This window comes from Pinus tabuliformis, chromosome J (genome assembly GCF_031772625.1).
Source record: "Pinus tabuliformis cultivar Carrire ecotype Pingquan chromosome J, CPIR1, whole genome shotgun sequence".
NCBI lineage: Eukaryota > Viridiplantae > Streptophyta > Pinopsida > Pinales > Pinaceae > Pinus > Pinus tabuliformis.
In genome coordinates this window covers 1,157,870,728-1,157,894,921 of record NC_142295.1, presented here as the reverse complement: position 1 = coordinate 1,157,894,921, position 24,194 = coordinate 1,157,870,728, and positions in this window count along the sequence as shown.

Here is a 24,194-nt window from a genome sequence, read left to right as displayed (position 1 = left end):
CACCAAATTCTCATTTGTTCCCTGAATGTGCCATAGGTGTTAATATTCCTTCTATGATTAGCATATAAGTGGAAAAATTTTGTATTTTTTTCTCCCTCTTTGAGCCACAATGCCTAACTCTTCAAGCGCTAAGTGGCTTCATGAATGTGTAGAATATTTCTTTTTTTTCCCATCTAGCTCCTTCAATTTCCCCATAAGATATGTGGTAGGATTCCCCTTTTCCATAATATTACCAAGTCATTTAGACTCTACCATAATATTTTGTAATTCCCTGCACATAGATTTTATCTTAGTTCGCTCCCAAGTGCAGACATTCTTTTTTAGGGCCAAGAGTTTTGCATGTATGATATTAATAGGAGATGTATTTGGCATCAATTGCATCGAGTTCTAGGTGGAATGCACGAATGCATTGAAGTCCTCATTCTCTACACAAATCCTGTTGAATTTAAAAGGAATTCCCAATCTCACCATCTCAGATCTCCATTGTAATATGATGGGAAGATGATTAGAGATGTATATCTTTGGTAACTTTGTTTGGAGGAAAGCAAAATGTTCCAATAGGTTTTCATGAACCAGAAGCTACCTAATATTTTTCCAATATGATGTTCACCAACCCTCCCATTATGCCATGTGGGAGACATAGGGGAGGGTATGATGTCCATCAAGTTGTTTCCATAAACAAATTGTTGAAGTCTATCTGCTAGTGGGTCCTTCCTGCAATGTAAACCCCAAAATTATTCCAATGACAAGGTAGCATTGAAATCTCTAACAATTACAAGTGAACCTATCTTTGATAATTTGCAGGCCTCCTGCTGATCGCAAAAATATTCTTTATCTTGATATGGCGCATATAAATTAAGAAAATGGATACATTTTGCAAGACCATGGAAACGTCCAGTTAGGAAAATACCTGCAAATAATTTGTAAGTATTCAGGGATGCCCAATGTGGATTCCATAAAGTCGTCTTCCTACCAGATAAACCTTGTGAGTTAACTGCCACCATATATCAGTATGGGAGCATGAATCTGAAATATTCAAGAACCTCATGCGAAGCCTTCATGGTTTTCTGTAAATGTATGAAACTAGGACGAACCGAGGAAAATATATTCCTGAGGGAAAGAAATTTATAAGAATCCCCAAGACCCCATAAGTTTAGGGAAAAACACATCGTCATGGAGCATGGTTTGCAAGCACATCTGCTCTAAGTGCCCATGGGTCATATGATTTCCTTATGGGAATATCATACAATTCAGCTAATTTTGAGAAAGAGATAGATTTAATGTTATGGACCACAAAAATGTCTTTTTTCCTTGACCCCCTTGCTTCAGACAATGATATTGAGGGTGGAATTAAGGCTAATGGATGGGGAGATCATGATCAGGCCCCGATGAATGGAGAGAGCAGCAAAGTCAAGAGAAGGGTTAGCAAGAACAAATTCAATGTCATTGCCCACCAAATCTCTAGGGGAAGATAAAGGAGTGGGTTCTTCCAAAGGGGTATGGGATGAACCAGGGTGGGAGTGTGTGGGGATGCCTCCAAAGGTCCATTATGTGGCAATTCATCAGTGTGGTTAGAGAGTACAGTGGGATCAATAGGGGTGTCCAAGGGATAAGAAGTGTTGGGAGATGCAGAGGAGGGACAAGATTTGAGGGATCGGTGGGACTGTGAAGGGCCCAGTGTAGAATTTCCCACTGTAGATCACCTGATAATGCAATATACTAAAGAAAAATACTTGATCTACTTCTACAAACAAACATGCGAAAGCCTAATCGATTTTGAGCAAGATCAAATAGAACACATATAACACAGAATGAGAAATCAATCACACATGAGCATAGAAGAATACTCTGGGGAAATCCTCAACGAAAAAACCCCGCTATCTGTATTATCATAGTGGAAATATCTCAGGATTACACAAAGCTTTAGCTCACAAGCTATCTAGATCTCAGTACAATTGCTCATTGCTGCTCATAGAAAGAATAGACAACACATATGCCTTCTTTCAGTCCTCCAAGCCTCCTATTTCCTTGCACAGTTTCTTTTGGGTCCTCTAGCTACCTCCTTTGTGATTCTCACCTCACACACAACATTGACCTCTGAAATAATTGCACAATCCTGAAGGAAATAATTCCTTCTACATGGATGAGCTTCCTATATAGGAAAATTCCTCCAACTGATAGTACAATGTCCCTTCCTCTAATCTCAATTGGGTCTCTGACTAAAATGACATGCATGAGTTATTTATGAGATAATATTCAGTTATCTAAAGTACACTAGTTACATGCATGCATGCATTAACTAACTGAACTCACAATTAATTCCACAAACAGTTGGAACTAATCTAACTGGACTTAACTCAGTTAACTGAGCTAACTAATTACAACTCAAAGTACAACTCATCTTGATCTCCTTAATTAAGGGGTAACTTCCTTAATCAAAGGGAAAATTGTTGCATGTCTTCACACAGACTTTATGTTTGATTTTCTCCAACTAATTAACCATGATGAATTAATTAATTCTTTTTCAAACAGCTGCTAAGATCAAATTCGAATTTTAATTCTCAATTTTACTTCAAGGACTAACTAAAATTGGAATGTATCCCGAAATGCTATTTATAGCAATGCTATTTTTAGGATTTCTATTTTATCATTTCTTGTTGTTATTTCCAACACTGATACCTGAGATGCTATTTATAGCATTTCTATTTTTAGCATTTCTTGTTGTTATTTTCAAGACTCCGTCTCAACAAGAAATGCATTCAACTCGAACCTGATCTTGAACCTTTGGAATGTTCTACATGCAACACTTATCCCTAGTGTTGTTGCTCCAGCAACTCTAGAAACAATAAAAAATATCCTACCTGAATCAGAATGATGCCTTTGTCATCAAAGTCTCTGACTGCTATTGTGTTTGTCAACTGAAAACTCTACACCTCTGTACTCTTCAGTATCTGGCTGTTCTAGCCTCTGTCACTTTGATCTTTAACTACATCAATCACATTCATTCCTGCTGCTACATCCGTGCTGCTGCTGGTCCTATCTCCCAGCACTGCATCTGCACTACACCTCCTCTCATCATGTTGCATCGTGCTACCCACTGCTGCACTGCAACTCAGTTACTCAGAAGTAAGTAACTAATCTCCAGACTAACCTCCCTATTTGGCTAGAAAAAACCTCTGATGTTGAAGCTTCCTCTACCGCTCCATCCACATCTGTCTCTACCCACTCAGCCAGTCTTGCTACTCCTCATCGAGGCTCTCGTAGTAAGGTCTAATCAAAGAGGTTGGGTACCTCAAAGATCCTACCCCTATTTTAGCCTTCTTGGGGCTATCACTCCACATTGCCCCACCTCCTACCTGGAGGTATGGATGCATGTGATCCCTCTGCTCACTTGGCTCGAAATTTCCCCCTACTGGAGGTCTCTGCATGAGTGGATGCCTCCACTCAATCTCCTCTTGTCTTCTCTAGTTGTGGCTGCTCCACAACCGATCTATTCTTCCTTTCGGCCACCCCATTCTGTTGTGGGTTATGGGCTGTTGTCAACTCTCGTTTAATTCCTTCTGCTACACAGAAGTCCTTAAATTATTGGGAGACATACTACCCACCATTGTCACTTCGCAAGGCCCTTATTTTCTTTCCAGATTCTTTCTCAACCAAGTCTTTGAACTCACAAAACCTTAAGAAGGTTTGATCCTTCTTCTACATGAAGTAGATCCAACATCTATGAGAAAAATCATCAATAAAATTAACATAGTACCTTTGTTTAGTAGTGGAGGTTGTCTAGAATGGTCCACACACATCTGTATGAACTCGCTCCAGGATTGCTCCAGCTCAATTGTTTCGATCCTGAAAGGAAGATTTTGCATACTTACCCAAGGTACAACCTTTGCATGTATCCACTTGCTCCAGTTTACGCTTGGGAAGTCCAGTAGAAATCTACTGCATGATCTTCAACGCCCCATGGTGCAAGTGGCCCAATCTTCTATGCCAAAGCTCACCAATATCTTGGCTCTGCACCAACTCTACTTTGGAACTCAATGCAACAAAGGCATCTACCTCTAGCTTGTAGAGATTCTTTACTCGAATCCCATTCCTCTTGGTTTGTCCAGTGCCGATATGCCTCAGGAATGTCTTTCCTTTATTAAAGACTACATCATAGCATTTGTCTTCCAACATATCAACGGACACAAGGTTCTTCTTCAGACCAGGCATATACTTTACATCAGTCAGGGTGAGAGGAGCTCCATGCACCCTTTGAAACACAACCATGCCTTCACCTAAAACTCGGTACTTTCCATCATCTCCCAACTCTATGCGCATCTGAAGGTCCTTCTCTTCCAAGGTACTGAAAAGACTCTTGTCGTTGGTCATGTGTAATGAGGCTCCACTGTCCAGGTACCAAACACAACCCACTATCGATGAAACCATGCATGTGATGAGGGTGAAATCCAATTCGAACTGTGAGGCCAGTGCCTCACCATATGACCCTTTTGAGGATCCCTTCTTGGATTTCTTCTGTGGACAATTCGTAGCATAATGGCCCACCTCATGACAATGAAAGCATCACACTTTTGATTTGTCAATCTTCTTCCCACCATGGGAAGAACTCGATTTGGAATGGGAAGCCTTCCCCTTCCCTTTCCTCACCTTACTCGCTAAGGCTAGATTTTCTTCATTATCTTGCTTTGATGAAGATCTATCTTTGGTGCTTCTCCTTATCTCCTCCTGCATCAGATCCGACCAAAGTCATTTCCAATCTGGCAATTCCTCTCTTCCATTTATGGATTCTTGGTAGCTATGCTAGCTCTTAGGAAGACCGATGAGAGTAAGACTCACCATGTCATCGACTGTCGTGATCCCTACACTTCCAAGCTCATCCCTGTTGGTGGTGAGCTTGTTCATATATGTAGAGATCGTGTCACCCTTTCCACACTTGATTTTCTGAAGCCTGTCTTTCAGTGCCAGCTTCCTTTGATCGTTGTTATTTTGATATAGATCCTTCAATGTTTTCCACATTAAAAATGGTGTCTCCTTCCCATGGAGACTCGAGACAATGTGGTCTCGAACTCCCTCCAGAAGAATGTTCCTTGCTCTAACCACACATTTCTTCCATTTGGCCAATTCTTGGGAATTAGCTACTGTTGGCTTGGGGACTTCTTGATCAATGAAGTCCTTCAAACCGTTGTCCTATAATACCACTTCCATGCGATCCTTCTAGGCTATATAATTGGAGCTGCCATCCAAGGCCTACTCGAGTCTCAAACCATTGAATGCCATTGGTGAAATTTGAGATGTGATAAGAATTCGATTTCTAAAATCAGGAACTTATAACTTCAAACTTCTCCCTTCTTTGTATACTATTCTCCGCTTTGATCACCTTTTCTCTAATACCATGTAGAATTTCCCACTATAGATCACCTCATAATGCAATATACTAAAGCAAAATACTTGATCTGCTTCTACAAAAAAACTTGCCGAAGCTTAATCGATTTTGAGCAAGATCAAATAGAACACATATAACAAAGAATGAGAAATAAATCACACATGAACACAGAAGAATATTCTGGGGAAATCCTCAACTAAAAAACCCCGCTATCTGTATTATCATACAAGTGGAAATATCTCAGGATTACACAAAGCTTTAGCTCACAAGCTATCCAACTCTTAGTACAATCCCTGACTGCTGCTCATAGACAAAACAGACAACACATATGCCTTCCTTTAGTCCTCCAAGCCTTCTCTTTCCTTGCGCAGTTTATCCTAGGACCTCTAGGTGCCTCTTGTGTGATTCTCACCTCACACACAACACTGACCTCTGAAATAATTGCACAATCCTAAAGGAGATAATTCTTTTTGCATGGATGAGTTTCCTATATAGGAAAATTCATCCAATTGATAGTATAATGTCCCATCCTCTGATCTCAACTGGGTCTCTGACTGAAATGACATGCATGAGTTATTTATGAGAGAATATTTAGTTATCTGAAGTACACTAGTTACATGCATGCATGCATTAACAAACTGAACTCACAATCAGTTCCACAAACGGTTGGAACTAATCTAACTGGGCTTAACTCAATTAACTGAGCTAACTAATTACAACTCAACGTACAACACATCCTGATCTCCTTAATTAAGGGATAACTTCCTCAATCAAAGGGAAAACTGTTGCATGTCTTCACATAGACTTTATGTTTGATTTTCTCCAACTAATTAACCAAGATGAATTAAGTAATTATTTTTCAAACAGCTGCTAAGATCAAATTTGAATTTGAATTCTCACTTTTACTTCAAGGACTAACTAAAATTGGAATGTATCTCGAAATGCTATGTATAGCAATGATATTTTTAGCATTTCTATTTTATCATTCATTGTTTCTATTTCCAACACTGGTACCTGAGATGCTATTTATAGAAATGTTATTTATATCATTTCTATTTTTTGCATTTCTTGTTGCTATTTTCAACATCAGTCGAGGTGGAGATAGTGTAATCATGGGAGGATGGCATCTGTCCCCACAATTTCAAAGGGAATGTGCAGGGGAGGAGAAGGGAGTGGGTGAGGAAGAGGAAAGATGATGATCAATAATCATATGAGAGGACAGAGGAATAAAAAAAGTTACATTACCGAGTTGCAAGTCGTCCTGAGCTAATTTTTGTTTCCAGCTGAATTTGCCACATCCGCATCCCCACCTGCCCATGCCATCCACCCGTCTGATGCGTCGAGGACATTGAGCCATAATATGTCTAGTATGATGGCATATGACACACCATAATGGAATACCCCAATAATACAACCTTTGGTGGATGTGTATATGTTTCTATGCCAAGTCAATGTGCATTGGAAGGCCACTTGAAAATCTGAGTTCAACCATAATCCATGTCACCTTCTTATCTCGAGCACCCAAACATCGAGGGTCGACATATATGAATTTCCCAAATAGAGTTCCCAATGTTCATTAAGGCCTGTCTTGTCCAAAACTCGATAGGCAGCCCAAGAAGTTTACCTAAATGATTTTTTTCTTTGGCATGTCTCTGAGGGGATTGAAGCCAATATACCATGGGAGGAGTAAGAGAACTTTGTCCCCGAACCTAGGGATTTTTGAGAATCTTCTCTGAGTCCTCTTGGTGCAGAAAATGGAAGCTATGCTAGGAATTCATGAGGCGACTCACGGTGGGAGTGTATCCAAGTTGAATTTTCCACTGAGAAGAAATCCAACACCGCATCTCCTTTTCCTGTATGTTCGAGAAAATCCAACGCCCCACGAGGGTGCATTTATGTTGACTAGTTACATGATCAAGTAATACATTGTAGTTGATACTCAATAGTTTCGTTTATGATGTAGTCCCAATAGTTTTGTCCCCATGGTTCTTTTTTCATGCAAGTGTGTGGAAGAGGTCTGTCGGAGGTAATTCAAATTTTCACGACCAACATGTGGTAGATGGTCATGAGATGTAAGTTCATGCAAAGGAGTCGGAGGGGCCAAGTGTCTCGCCACCTGTCCAACTTTGGAGTGTTCAATTTCTACTTCGAATGTAGCCTGAACGAAAGCCTCATGATCTGATGTATCTGATATGAGCAAGTCCATATAATTCATTGCCCGGATGGCTCGATAATGTGTGCCTATTCTATTTATGTATTCAAAAGTGCACTTTAAAGAATGAGAAATCACAATCTTACTAAAACTTGTATTTTGGGATTTTGACCGTAGGGTCTGAATAAATTTAACTATGAATGGGAAAATGATTTGGGGAGATGTTATAACTAAAATGATGTAAAATCCTAATTTTTGGAGAAAAGCCCATTTAACTCATAATATGATGTTATCAAGATTATACTAGCATCTTTTAGCTTTAAATATAATTTAGTTTCTTTTCATGTTTAAGTTTTTTATAAAATTCAAACATTAATCTTAATAAAATGAACTAATATAGCTATATAAATTTAATTTATGATAAGCATGGAAACACTTATTTCATAATACATCTCACATTGTTAAAATTTGAAAAATAATAAAAATGAAGTAAAATATGTCTATTTAAATTAGTATTGTTATTAATATTTATAAAAAAATTGTTAAACATATGTTCATTTAAAAAAACATGTAGTGATGAGATTTACCCTCTTTTTACTATGGATATTTTTAGACTATGTTACAATACCATGACTAATACCATGACTTATCACATACGACTTGCCCAAAACAACTATAATTTGTTTCATATGACACTTGTTCCTATGACATTTCTTTAATTCATCAATTTAATTAAGAAGACAAAAAAAGTATAACTACTTTGGAGATATATCTCAACTTTAAATTTGTATATAAGTCTACTAAAAATATATTGAAAAAGTTAAATCCCTATCATCCACCTAATAATTATTAATAATTGAATTAAAATTATAAAAATCATATTACAAAATAGACATACCTATTAAAAATATTCCAAAATATTATATAAGAATGATATACTTATCATCCTTTAATGATTAAATTAAAATTCTATAATCATTATTTTAAAATAAATATCAACATTAGGTTAAATTCTTATTTTAATAAAAAAAAACACCTTATTCGGTTTAACCTTTCCCATAAAATACTAATGGAAACTAAACCACACACAACACCAAGACTTATATCTAATGTGAAACAAATTTCAGCCGGCTTCCCATAACATGGTCGAATGTGGAGTGAATGTGAAGCAAAGATCACTTGTGAGGTCGTCACAGTCGCCGCTGTCTCCTCACGGAACCTACCAATAACATTGAATGCCGTAGATAAGTCGGATGGTTCCCGAGCACAAAACACATGCTTACACTATCCTCGAGCACAAAACATATGCTTATCGTTTTCAAGAGTGCGACCTTCGGGCACATGGTTTTACAGGTAAGAAGTGAAAATTGAACCTCTTCGGCCGCCTAAATTATCATTGTGAAAGTAACGTTTTGATAAATATCGAATTTACCGTTTTTGGAACCGCTGTCTCCTTACGGAACCTCCCAATAACATTGAATGCCGTAGATAAGTCGGATGGTTCCCGGGCACAAAACATATGCTTACACTATCCTCGAATTCAAACTCGAACTTATCGTTTTCAAGACTGCGACCTTCGGGCACATGGTTTTACACGTAAGAAGTGAAAATTATCATTGGGAAAGTTTATTGTTTTTGGAAGGAGAGAGCTCGAAATTTCGTGTTTTTACGATTCAAAACTCAACTCCTTAGGTTATCTAACTTATTCATTTTTGACAAGGTAAATTTTCTAAATTTTAAATTTAACTTGATCGAGACTATTTCAACCTTTTTGGTTCGTCAAGTTATTTATTTTTGGCAATGTAAATTTTCTATCCAATATTAAAAAAAATAATAATAATTTAATTCGATTAAAAATATGGTTTTCTCAAATTTATCTTAATAGTAATTATGTTCTTTTTACATTTTAGATTCAAAGAAACATTTTCGAAGAGATGCTATGCTTAAAATTACCTTCAAACAAAATAGAATTATTAATTAAAATGAAATTTAAATAAAATAGTCAATTTGTTAGTGTTTGAGTTTTATCTTTTGACAAGTTTTGCTTATGGTATTTTTAGGTAAGAATATATATAAACCTATCTAGATTTCAATTTACCATGAGTGGTTTTTGGACCACAACTTATGGAGCCAATGGTATTATTATGTTACCCTCTCTCTCTCTCTCTCTCTCTCTCTCTCTCTATATATATATATATATAACTCTAGATTCATCTTAACTCGGAATCTACCAAACGTGAAAATGATTAAATATCTTGAGGTGCAAATTTCTCTTAGACAGAAAAAAGCTTTGATTCCTCTTAGCACTTGGTAATAATTACTCTAGATCCATCTTAACTTTGAATTTACCAAGAGCAAAAAGGACCAAATGTATTGAGGTGTGTTATAGTGGCTACAACCACCATCCAAAATTTTGCTTTAGCTTCATTTTGGAGCCTCCCGATCGACCATCGTTAGCAGCATGTCTTGCACTGTTCAAGTACATATGCTTTAGTTGAGTTTTAGTGGCTTATCAGCCTATGCTTGCCAGGTTGTTTGCCTCCCACCCTCAGGCTGACATTTCGGAGCTTGGTCATTTTTTGGTTGTTATGCTCACCTGGAAAGTTGCGCAAATCTAGAGGGGAACCAACCTTTCTCTCCAAAATTGCGTAATCCATCTAGGATCCCTGTTGCTATCTAGAAATGCGTAGAATATCTAGGAAGCTTCCCCTCTGGAAATTGTGTAGAGCAACCCATCACTGGGCTTGCTCTAAAAAATTATGCAATTCTGGCTGACAATAGGGCTTTAGCCCAGAAATTACACAAAGCCTCTAGGACAACCAAGCTAGCTCAACCCAAAAATTGTGCAAAAGGCACTCCAAGGCTTGCAAGCTGTTGCATGTGCTCCCAAGTTGACTGGTTCCCTCCAGGACTAAGCAATATTGATTTGTATGCATGAGTTGCCTTTTCTGAAGAAGCAAAAAAAACAAAAGGAATCCCTAGATTTTAGGGATCCATTTTTAGCAGCTGGAGGTAACATGCAAAAGTCATTTTAGAACCCTCCTACCAATTGTCACTTTTTCCTCGATTTGTGGCATGCACGTCATAAGCCTCGATCTTTTCAAAACTATTTATTCGATGCTTCAGAGCTCATTCCTCACATCGATCTTGGAGCTTTGGCATCCCACATTGCATCTAGGAGAATTGGACACACTCAGCTCTACGTTTTCTGGGAAAGTCCGCTTTTCATGTCTTTTGCTTCTTTTCTATCACTTTTTTATTTCGGTTTGTGTGAGTGTTATTTGCTTGGTTTTATTGAACGTCTGTTGTGATTTTAATGCATGTTATCTTGCAAAAGAATTGTTTTGAGTTTTTCATTGCATCTCATTATTGTCACATGCATGACACTGTTTCTGTAATGACAGTCATCGTTGTAGCGACTAGCTTCACACAATTACTTGTTTTCCCATTTTCTAAATCCTATACTCACTGTTTGCATGCATGATAACTTCACTCTTGTCTGCACTCAACTTCGCCATGCATTTAGCCTTCTCATGTTTTCAGTCGCCTATTGGCGCGTCTTAGCTACTTTGTCTCGCACCTTACCTTGCCTAGCTTGCACTCTACATTTTTCAGAGTGAAGGATCTGCCTTCGTCCTATAAATTGCATAGAGTTGGCCCAACATTGGCCTCTAGGCTTGCACTATGCAATTCTAAGAGGCAGTTCCCTGATGGCCCCATGAATTGCGTAGATGCAATTTTCTTAGTTGTAGTCACTGCTGATTGAAACTGCACATTGCACAGTTTCACTCCTCAGCAGGGTAAGTTTCACTGTGCTTTGTGCAGTTTCAGCAGTCAGTCAACCCACTGACAGTCCCGATTATGTTCTACGCAGTTTTGGCAGTCACCGTCCCAGTGAAAATTACACAATCTTTTGAGTTAGTCACCTGGGTGTGTTGCATGGCAATCGTCAAGTTGTTTTCGTTTTCATATGACACTGTGCTTTCCATGAGTGTTTCTCTATCTCCAGGTATCACAGGTGTTTGTCTGTCTCTCAGTATTACAAGTATAAAGGCCTCCACAAGAGCAAGGTCAAAGGACACTATCGAGAATGCAACTGGATATTTAATTGAGCAAGTGTCTATGAGCTTGTTTATATATGAAGACAATAAGTTGTTTATAGACAAGGATATCAAGATGAAATGACAAAACATCAATGACACATTTCTATGCACATTTGAGGAAAATCTGGAAGACAAGAGGGTCTATGTCAACATACAGAAGTCGGGCTTGTACCAAATTGGATGTAGGTATTCCACATTTCCATGCGTAGACATGATCCACTAGATTGTCTCACATACTGATCCAGAGACAATGGTGTTGAGCAGTGTAAGTGGAACAAAACTTTCTACCTTCAGGGCGAAGGACTTTCAAGATATGTATCACTTTCCGCAGCCAATGATCACCATTGATACACCCTTCACCAAATCAAGCAGCAGTGCAAACTCAAGGGACACCTTGAAGAGATGGATGAAAGAGCCATCCAAGTTTAGGACAACACCCAACCAATTGTAATAGATAAGGATAGTGTTGAAGGCATATCAGCTCTTGGTCGTCTTCGCATGCCACCTATACAGCCAAGAGAGCACAAATACCTTCGCACATAGTTGGGTGATTGCATTGGATCAACTTGCAAGCGAAAGAAGAACTTTGAACTGGTCTGACATGTTGGCTCTCTGGTTGAAGGAACAAGTAACAAAAGCCTAGCATTTGTCCAAGAGCTAGCAAGTGAAGTTATACATGTCCTCTTACATACTTGATGCAGTTTGTGCCCGTCAGCAGTTCCCAGGCTTGGGTTAGGCATGAACACCTTCGAAAATCTTTGTGCACACTTATTGTAAGTTTTCTCCGAATGTAGTTTCCACGTAGTTATCATAAAACTATTAGACCAGTTCGTCACCCCGGTATACAGGATGATTTTGAGCAAGATCCACCTTGCATGTCGTAGGCAACGATGGAGGCATTGATCCACATAACAGATTGGTATGTCTTACCCCTTGTCACCCTCAACGGGAAGTAGAGCGCGGGGAAGACTTCGCATGTTTTCCTGAAGTTTTACATGGAAACTTGTCATGCAAGAAGTGTCATATCACATCTCGACGAGGTTGTCAGCAAGACTGCAGAGGAAGAAGAAGGAAATTTGGCCCACTCTTCCTTTGTAGATCAATTTGTATGAGATCAACAATCTCAAGTATGTTGAGGCCAAGATGGAGGAATTATAGAAATTCACCTTCGGCACCTAAATTTTCATTCCGTACAATCCGCATTTCTTAGTGAAGGACCACTATGTGAGAGTGCAACATCCTTGTATCCATGAGGTGTGTCATTGGCATGAGGAAGACCCATGGAGATATTGTTGTTAGGTCCCTATAATACTAGTGATTCCCCCATTACTATTGTCATTGTAGCCCTTATTATTATTATTGCACCTCTATTATCCCGATATTGTTATTAGTGTGCCCCATAGAAGCCCACTATTTGTATTGTGGTGCCCTTATATTATTATTGTTATGTCGGCTTTGATTATATTGTGACCCCTTAGACTCCTATATATAGAAAGGAGGTTTAGTCATTTGTATCATCCAAGAATTGTTCATTTATGTAATGTAAAGGAGGCTTCCCCCTTGAAGTGGTTGATTTTCAAGTCGTTGATCTATCCTTTCTATCTTTTTTTGAGCTGGTTCATAACATTTCATATTAGAGGTTTGGATTCTAGGGTTTCGCTGCTCCAAAAAGGTCATCATGGAATCATCGCTATAACTTGTTGTCTGTGACATTTCAGAAGCTAAAAAAAACCCATTTCCACAAAGATCTTGATAATCCCCAAGTATGAATTTCAGACCTTGTCTTGCTATATTTTCGGAGATATAATCTAAGAATGTTAGTGTTTTTGCAGGATCCCGAATTACATCGCAAACATGTGACCTTGGGAAAATCGCCATAACTTTCTCTCTAAGTATCAGATTGAAATTTCATAAGAAGTTACAGAAATAGGATGGACTTCAGTTTTTTGTGCATCATTTCCAGGTCCGAAGGTGGAAATAGTGACGCGTGGAACTTCGTACAAGTTTGCTCTACTAAAAAAGTGTATAATTAGATGATATTGGGAGATTGGGCATAACTCTTTCTTGGAGAATCCATTTTCAATCAAACCGGTGCCATTGGAAAGACGACTCAGATGGCTACCACAGTTCACAATTTTAGACCTTGGAGATCCAAAATTTCAGAGATACATCAGACTCAATATCGAGCTCCTACAAAGTGAAAAAAAGGTGTGTAGTTTTTTTTTTTTTAATTTTGAATAAGTTTGGTTTGAAGAATTAGTTTGAAGGAATTCAAAGAGCATAGTGAAGCATAAGTATCTTTAATTTAGGCCCCGAAGAAATAAAATGGAAACACCTATTGAGCAATCTAAAAGCTCTAGCATGACTCATGAAGAAGAGGAAGAAATGAAACCTGATCTATCAAAATTACGAGACCAAGCGCAACAAATTTCACTCTCACAAAAAGTAACAAAAGCTAAGATGGATGGTTTAAAGAAAGGTGTGGATGCTAAGATGAATGGCATGGAAGCTAAGATGGAAGGCAAAATGGAAGATTTGAAGACATATTTGACAAAGCTGCTGCAATAAATGTTCAGTAATGGTGAAAGGGTAGTAAAGGAAACTCATGATGAGAACAAAAGAAATGTTAATGATGATTTCATAGACTCTAATGTTGGATTGAAGACCCACCATGTTCCAAAGATCCCATAACATGGATACTAGAGATGGAGAAATATTTCAATCTCCATAATTTGAAAAACACACAAAAGGTACGCATTGTAACTTTATATTTGGCACCAAATCAGTTTGTATGGTATCGATGGCTTTACTCTCGTACACAAATTGTCACTTAGGAAATTTTAACAGAAGAAATGATAGCACATTATGAGGATACAAAAAGAAACACCTTTTCGAGCCAATTAATAAATCTCAAACAAAAGGGTTCAATGATGTAGCACATTGAGGACTTCTAAAAATTGAATATAAGGGTAGAATATATTCCAGAGGAACATAGGATTGATGTGTTCGTAGAGACTTTAAAGGATAACATTCAACATGAGGTTCACCTTTGGGAACCTGATTCATTGGAGAAGGCATTCAAGTTGGCAAGAAAAATGGAAAGAAAATTATGGAAACCAGAAAGACTACCACTCACAACTATAAAGATGGAAGTGTTGTTGCCCCTAGCATTCCACAACCTACAAGGTTGCCACCACAATAATTGGAAGAAAAAAGAGAAAAATGGCTTTGTTACAGTTGTGATAGAAAACACAATAAAGGTCATAAGTGTGCTGAGAAGAAATTATTTTACATAGATTGCGAAGAGGAGGAATAAAAGGAACAAGAAACATCAAAAGAAGAAGATATACACCAGGAACAACCCCTAGAGAAACAAGAAATGAATCTGACCATATCTTGTAATGCATTGGTTGATATGTCCACTCCTTAAACTATCAAAATAGAAGGACATATCAAGAAGAAAAAGGTAATAGTGTTGATTGATTTGGGCAGTACTCATAATTTTATTCATTGTAAGATAGCTAAGGACTTGAATTGCTTCCTATATCCAGCACCATAGTGTCAAGTGATGGTTACTAGTGGAGGAACGATAAATTGGTCTGGAAAGTGCCATAATATGAAGCTATCCATGGGAGAATATGTATTGAATAGCCCAATGCTTTCCATTCCAATGGGTGGTGCTAATGTTGTACTCAGAGTCCAATGGATACAATCCTTGGGTACAATAGCTTTTAATTTTCAAGAACTATTCATGAAATTTTGTTCAGAAGGAAAGGAAGTTGAATTAAGGGGTATCACAGGGAAACTAGGAAAGATAATCAAACCTAACGAAATGACAAAGCTTCTTAAAAAAACCATGAGGTGTAATTGCACAATTATGTTCACTAGATGTTCTCACATCGAAATCATCTATTTCTCCAGATCTCCAAAAATTCTTGGACAATCATTCCAAGGTATTTGAGACTCCCAAAGTCCTCCCACCTATTTGTGATCATGATCATGCTATTCATTTGATTGCAAGAAGTGTTCCTCTAAACATCAGGCCTTATAGATATCCCTGTGCCTAACAGAGTGAAATTGAATGTATGGTTGCATAAATCCTTGAAGCTGGTATAATTCAACCTAATCAAAGTTCTCTCTCTACTCCAGTAGTATTGGTGCACAAGAAGGATGGATCATGACCCATGTGTCTAGACTTTAGGGAGCTCAACAAGCTAATTGTTAAAGATAAATTTCCCATTCCTTTCATTGATGAATTATTGGATGAATTACATGGATCAATTTACTTCACCAAGTTGGATCTTCATTTAGGATATCATCAAATTAGAATGAAGACTAAAGACATTCCGAAAAAAACATTTAGAACTCATGAGGGTCATTATGAATTTTTGGTCATGCCTTTTGGCCTTACCAATGCACCTTCTACATTTCAAGGTTTGATGAATTCCATTTTCAAACCTTTCCTTAGAAAATTTGTGTTAGTATTTTTCGATGATATACTAATCTACAACAAGTCTTGGAAGGATCATGTTCAACATGTTGACAGGGTGCTCAAACTATTGGAGGAGAAACAATTATATACAAAAAGTTCCAAATGTTTCTTTGGAGTACTAGAGGTGGAATATTTGTGTCATATTGTATCTCATGAAGTTGTTAAGGTAGACCCTAGAAAAATTAAAGGCATTAAGGATTGGAAAATCCCCACATCCATAAAGCAGTTGTGAGGATTTCTCGAGTTGAAAGGGTATTTTCGCAAGCTTGTTAAGAATTATGGGAGAATAGTAGCACCTATAACAACATTATTGAAGAAAGATGCATTTTCATGGGCTCCAGATGCAACAAAATCCTTTAAACATTTTAAAGAGGCAATGTTCCAAGCACCGATCTTAGCTACGCCAGACTTCACAAAAACCTTTATGATGGAATGTGATGCCTCAAGAAATGGAATTGGTGTTGTTTTAATGCAAGAAGAAAGACCCATTTCTTTCGAAAGTCATCAAAACGGTGAAAATGCTATTCCTTCTGAGAGGAACAGCAAAATGCAAAAATGTTGTTCCTTCGAAAAGGAACAGCAAAAACGATGGAACTGTTGTTCCTTCAAAAAGGAACAACAAAATGCAGAGGTGTTTTTCCTTGAAAAAGGAACAACAAATTGGTGAGAATGCTATTCCTTCCTAAAAGGAACAGCAAAATGCAAATACAAAAATATGTATAGAAAATAATTTACGCTAACAAAACAAAGGAATTATGTATAGAATGTAAGAACAGTCGAATTACTTAATGAACCAGAGGTGATGAAGATTTCTCTTCCTCCACCAGAATCTGCATGTCGGAGTCTTCGCGGAATTGCTGGTAGAACGATTCCCAAGTGGTTTGTGGTATAATTGAACTCGGTGGCCGTTTTCCTTAAAGGTATGTCCGTATCCATCAATGGTGGTTAGAGTAATGGTGCCATTATCATGTACCTTCTAGATTTTGTATGACCCCAGCCAATGAGTCTGAAGTTTCCCCGGAAAATCCTGAAACCCGGAATCATATAGGAGCACCAAATCTCCTTCACGAAAGACTTTCTTCTTAATGAGTGCATCATGCCATTTAGCTCACTGTTGTTGGATCAACGCAGTATGTTGAATGGAAGAGAGCCTGATTTCATCTAGCTCATTGATCTGCTGTAATATATTAATCTATGCCTTGTTTAAATCTAGACCGACTTCTTGTGTTGTTCGCAGTGTCTGTATTTTGAATTCTATTGGAAAGACGGGTTCCTTTCCAAATACTAGCTGGTATGGTGAATAACCGGTAGTACTTCTCCATGTTGTTCTGTAAGCCCACAAGGCTTCCGAAAATCTTGTAGCCCAATCGCATCTGTGTGACGCAATGGTTTTTGTCAGGATTGCTTCTATTATTTTATTCGTGCTTTCTACTTGACCATTTGCCTTTGGGTGGTATGGAGTAGTAATTTTATACTGGATATGATAGTTTTTTAGTGTTGCAGCAATTTTATTACCAGCAAACTATGGTCCTCCATCCGTAATTATATCTCTTGGGAGGACATATCACACAAATATATGGAATAGGAACTATATGACGAAATCCTCTGTAGCTCTCAGCAATGCCTCTGCTTCAACCCATTTGGTGACATATTCTGTTGCTACCAAAATATATGTTTTCTGGTTCAATGATGGGTTAATTGGACCAACAAAATCGAGCGCCCATCGTTCGAATGGTTCAATGACAAGCTATGGGTTGAGGGGCATTTTGTCGGACTGTCCAGGGCGACCTGCTCTTTGGCAGCTGTCACAAGCTTGAATGAACTTCTTTGCATCTTTGAAGATCGTGGGCTAATAATACCCTATTTGCAACACCTTGTGACCAATTCTCTGATCCGTGAAATGTCTGCCACATGGTTCGTCGTGACAAGCTTTCAAAATGTAAAAAAATTCATCTTCACAGATGCATCTCCTGATGTGCATATATGCCCTTGTATGGAATAGGTAGTTCCCAATCCAAGAAAATCGAGTACTACACTAGACAATCTACTTTCGTTCATTGGGGGTCAGATATTTCGATAATTTGCCTACTGCTAAATAATTTGCAACATTAGCATACCAGGGTGTTTTAACAGTGACAATGAACAAAAGTTCATCTGGAAATTGATCTTCAACCGCTGCTGCGTCCACCAGTTTTGGCATTCGTGAGAGAAAGTTAGCTATAGGATTTTCTTTTCCAGGTCGGTCTTTTATTGTAATGTCAAATTCCTACAATAAAATCAGCCGTCTGGTTACTCTACCATTTGTGATCGGTTTATTTGCTAAATATTTTATGGCAGAGTGGTCTGTATATAAGATAACAAGATATCCAGTGATATAATTCCTAAATTTATTGACAGCATGTATTACAGCTAAAAATTCCTTTTCAGTAACTGTATAGTTCAATTTAGCAGGAGATAAATTCTTGCTAACATAATAAATTTCATATGGCTTTTTATCTTCTTCTGGCCCAAGGACTGCTCCGATAGCTGTGTCTGAAGCATCTGATGAAATTTGAAATGGCAGGTCCCAATTTGGACCTTTGAGTACTGGGGTTGTTGACACAAGCTTTTTCAGATCCTCAAAAGCACCGTCACATTTATCTGTCCAAACAAAGTCAACATTGCATGTTAGTGCATATAAAGGTGCAGCAATATGAGAAAAATGTTCTATAAATGTTCTATAATAACCAGAAAATCCAAGAAAATTTCATACCTCTGTCTGAGTGGTAGGAGTGGGAATTAACAAAATTATTTGAATTTTGGCCGGATCTACCTATATTCCAGCTGCTGAGATATAATGGCCTAAAACAAGTCCTTCAGTCATCATCATATAGCATTTTTCATGGCTCAAACAAAGCCTGGTGGCAATGCACTGCTGCAGCACTTTTTCTAGTGTGTCCAATGCTGGGTCGAAATCATCTCCATATGGTGTAAAATCATCCATGTATACTTCGAGCCCATCATTTATTAAATTGGAAAATATGCTGAGGATATCCCTTTGAAATGTGGCAGGGGCATTACATAGGCCAAAAGGTAAAACTCTGTAGGCAAATGTTCCCCAATGATAGGTAAACGTAGTTTTGTCTTGGTCTTCAGGGGCAATTTGAATCTGATTGTATCCACTGAAGCCATCTAAGAAAGAAAAGAATTTCTTTCCTACTAAAGTATCTAATACCTAGTCAATGAATGGAAGGGGAAAGTGGTGTTTCTGTGTTGCTTTATTTAGCTCTCTGTAATCTACACAAATCCTCCATTTTCTATTCTTCTTTGGCACCACAACAAGTGGAGAGACCCATTTGCTATCAGAGATAGGGTAGATGAAGTTCACGTCTAAAAGTTTTTGAAGTTCAGCTTTTACAATGTCTTTTAGATGAGGGTTAAGTCTCTTTTGTGGTTGGCAAACAGGTCTTGAATCCTTCTCTATGTAAATGTGGTGTGTTGTCACGCTCTAACACAGAGGTAAAAAAATTTTTTGTATATGTATAAATCCACATTTACCAGCTTATATTATAACAAGCATATAAACCACGTGTACTGGAATTCTCCAAGCAATTGACCTATATGATTATGTAATAATATTACAACATGCATATAAAACTTTCAGCTTTGACATATTCATATTTTAATGTACAACACGCATATCATAATCATCACAGACAGTAACGCATTTGACTCACTATATTAATCATATTCGGGTTACATGTAAACATAGACAATCGACTTCCATATGTGTTTATCAAAAAAGGTATTCTTATATATTGTTTTCAAAATGTGGCGGTCATGGGATTCGCTGCCACGGTAATTCCCGGGTACTAAGGACTGGAACCTCCTTAATTGCGAACTTTATGGCTTTTAAGACAGAGATTGGACTAAGTTGCCCTTTTGAAATATGGGTACAGTGATGTATTGTCGTTTACAGTACTTGCTCGCTATAGGTCATCCACCTGGCACGATCAACGGCTCACCTTCGTCCTGCCATGTGCGGTGGCGTGATTCCAGACTCCAAGTGTTACGAGGCCGGCTCCTCGGTCTTACCATTTCGCGCTCAAACCCTTCCAGATCCTTCTCACCGATTAGACGGTGGTGGCAACCTCATTCAGATCGAGGGCTGAGACTATGCCACGAGGCAGGGTCATGCATTGAATATTTAAGGTTCATTTTATGTTCGACTTGGTTATTGTTTTCATTCTGGATTGAGTGATTACTGCCGAAGTCCTCGGCTCGACTGTGTTCGGCTGTAGACTTATATGGCTCTCAACCGCACCGGGGTTTCATAATCCGCCAAAGCACGATGATATACTGCAGCTCTCCTTTCTGTTCAGGTTAAGTAAGCTCTCGAAAAGCATTTCCGCTGTTGTTTCAATTTTGTTGCTTTCATTCTCAGACATTTTGATAAGGTTCTCAGCTTATCTGTTTCAATGTTTCAGGGAAAGCTTCGGCGACCAGACGGCGTTGGGGAGATAGTCTGGCTCTCTCGCCCTCGGCCGCCCTACCACAGGTATAAGTGGTTCCTCTTTCATAGGTTCTGGTTTCGTTTTCCCTCATGGGTCAGTGGCTAAACCTCTGTTCCACTGAACAGGGATGCCGAGGTTCCTTGTTTCCATATACTCTCTTCCGCCATGCGACCAGGGTTTCCTTACTGCGAAACTGCATGGTTCATTTCCCTAGTCTGTTTGATTGTTGTGCTTAATATTTTGTTTAAAGGCTCAGATTCTGGCGGTCTCCGTCTAAGCACAGTTCACTGATTAAATGTATCTATGTATAGTTTATAATCTATCAATTGCCGGCTTACGGCATAACTTCTAGTCGAAATACAGTTATGGCTTTTATAATGTTATTCGTTGGATTATTTTCGGCTACAAGTTTGTTTATGTATTACAGGCATTTGATTTAGTTAAGATTCAGTGTTACACTGTTCTCGGTATATATTGCATTGTTTTTCAGCGATAAACATATTTATTGCATTGCAGGCATTTGGTGTAGTTTAAGCTCTGCATTAACATTGCTTCTTGGTATACATTACTATGTCCACAGTCTTTAACCGAATTTATTTGTTATACTAGTCGCACTCGATTTCTGGTCAGCTATATCATTTATATGCAGAGGGTAAATCTTGGTTTTGGTTCCGGCCAGGGTGCCTGCTGGCTAAGCGTAAGCTTATGCCCTGCGGCAGTAGCACCCTGAGACTTGCATCTTTACATAGGCATGCGTAATATGCTGTTCTTTTATTTATTAAATGAATAGGAATCTCGTGTCTGTGCGTTATATTTATAACTGCTTGAACAAGATTTCCCGATAGTTGTATTCTTACTGCTATCGCTTCAGGGTTTTGTCGAACATTCGGCTGTTCTGGCCTGTTTAATAGTTAAGCTTTCCACTGTTCATTGGTACTTCAGTCCAGGAGTAACATGTCTATGCGGTTACTGTTCATTCGTAATCTTGTTCTATATACATATAAATATGTATCATGCGCATCAGAAATTACAAAGTAGGAATACTAGTTCTTATCTGTTCTCTACTGGTTTGACTGACTGTAGTACCAGTTTTCTGCTTTGAATATATATACAATGGTTACATTCTTAAATGGAATTAAAAATACTGTCTATGCCGAGCACAAGAGAATATTTTAAGAATATAAACATAGTGCTTCTCTCGGTGTTATTTACTCACCACCGATAATCAAAGTCATTTCTCAATTAAATAACTTATTAAATCATACCTGTTTATCGCAAACCTGTATGAATGCTTGTCAATCCGCCCGTCCGTAGGAAGATTCTTCACAACCTTCCACCCCCAAGCACTTGCAGACCCTCTTGACTGCAGTTCCTCTGGCTTTTGCCAGATCTCGCTATCTGGTCCTAACCAGACATAGCGCATACAGGAAAAATCTTTTCCTCTTTTCTATGCCATCTGATCATAACCAGACATAGCATGATTTTCTTCTCTGCCATCTGATCCTTACCAGACTTGGCAAACTTTCCCCTTTTTCCTCTGGGAACTCAACTACCTCCTGAAGGTAGTTAGGGTTTCATTTTTAACTGCTTCCATAGTTATTAATCATGACTACTCATATGCTCAAATCAAATATTATTAACACAATTTTTAATTAACAACAGAGTTATATACTTTTCAAATAAAGTCTTTGTTCATAGTTACTTTTACTATTTACCAATATTAACTTAACACGAGGGATGTCACATCTCCCCCCCCTGAAAGTCTACATCGTCCCGATGTTGCTGCTCATTTAAAAACAATCTGGGATAAGTATCCCTCATAATCTGTTCATCCTCCCAGGTGGCCTCTTCAGGCCCAAAGTGCTGCCACTGCACTTTAACCTGGCTGATGACCTTTTTCCGCAGCTCGACTCTTCTCCGATCTAATATGTTCACTGGTTCGACCAGGAACTCTCCTTCCGGTTCCACCTGAAACACATAATAATCAGATTAGCTGTTTATTAACATTCTTTTTCAGTTTATCTTATTTAACAGTCTTCCCTTACCTGAATGTCTTGCCAACTTATTATATGCCTAGGGTCATAGACATATCTCTTTAAAACTGATACATGGAAGACATTATGAACCCGGATATGGCTGGGCAGGGCGAGCTGGTAAGCTACCGGCCCTACTCGTGCCAGAATTTGGAATGGTCCACAAAAACGTGGTGCCAATTTGGCACAAGCATTCCATTGGAGGGTACTTTTTCTAGCTCGTATTCTGATGTACACATGCTCACCCACTTGGTACTCTTTAAATGTTCTCTTCCGATCTGCAAAATTCTTCTGTCTGTCCTGAGCCATCTTTAGATTAGCTCGAACCTTTTTCACCATGACTTCCATCTCCTCCAACATCTCAGGACCCAGCAAGAATTTGTCCTCCGGTCCACCCCAACTGGAGGGTGTGCGGCACTTCCGACCGTAAAGCACCTCGAATGGGCTCATCCTCAAGGATGCATGATAACCATTGTTATAGGCGAATTCCACTAGGTGTAAATACTCCTCCCATCGCGTAGGTTGTTGCATCACATAAGACCTCAGCATGTCTTCCACCACTTGATTCACTCGCTCAGTCTGTCCGTCAGTTTGCGGATGATATGCGGTGCTGAAGTTCAACTGAGTTCCTAGACCTTCAAATAAGGTCCTCCAAAAAGCTGAGGTAAATTTAACATCACGATCAGATATTATTGTTTTTGGCAGCCCATGAAGTTTAAATATATTTTGCATGAAAATGTTTGCGATTTGAGCTGCACGATAAGTGGATTGAACCGGTATGAAATGAGCTGACTTGCTGAGTTTATCTACTACCACCATTATAGAATCATTATTCTTTTTGGATCTTGGCAAACCTGTAATGAAATCCATGGTTATGGTCTCCCATTTCCATTCTGGTATGGGTAATGGCTGTAGTAACCCTGCAGGGTGCTGATGTTCAGTCTTCACTTGTTGACACTCTAAGCAGCGTGCCAGGTATTCTATCACATCCTTTTTCATGCCTGGCCAGTAGTACTCCTTCCTTAGCGAGGTGATTAATTTCTGATACCCAGGATGTCCTGCATAAGGACTTTTATGATATTCATCCAGAATCTTTTCTTTAATGCCACTCTGATTGGGTACATAAATCTTCTTCTGATAGCACAAAATTCCGGCTGCATTCAAGGTGTACCCTTGTTTTATTAAGCGGGTATTTGAATTCTGCACCAATTGTTTCTTTTGCAAGTAAATCTGATCTTGTGCAGCAGCCTCATCAATCTCCTTGCCAAGGGTGGACCATCCTTGACTAATACCAATTTCATAAATGCAGTGCACTTTTCGGCTCAGTGCATCAGCCACTCTGTTTTCTTTTCCCTTTAGGTGTTTAATTTCAAAATCGAAATTTCCCAAAAAGTCCACCCATCTGGCTTGTCTTGCGTTTAAAGTCGGTTGACTAAAGTAACTAGTCAAGCTATGGTGATCCGTCATCAGCAAAAATTTTCTCCCAACTAAATAATGGCGCCACATCTTTAATGCATGAATCACTGCGGTTAATTCCA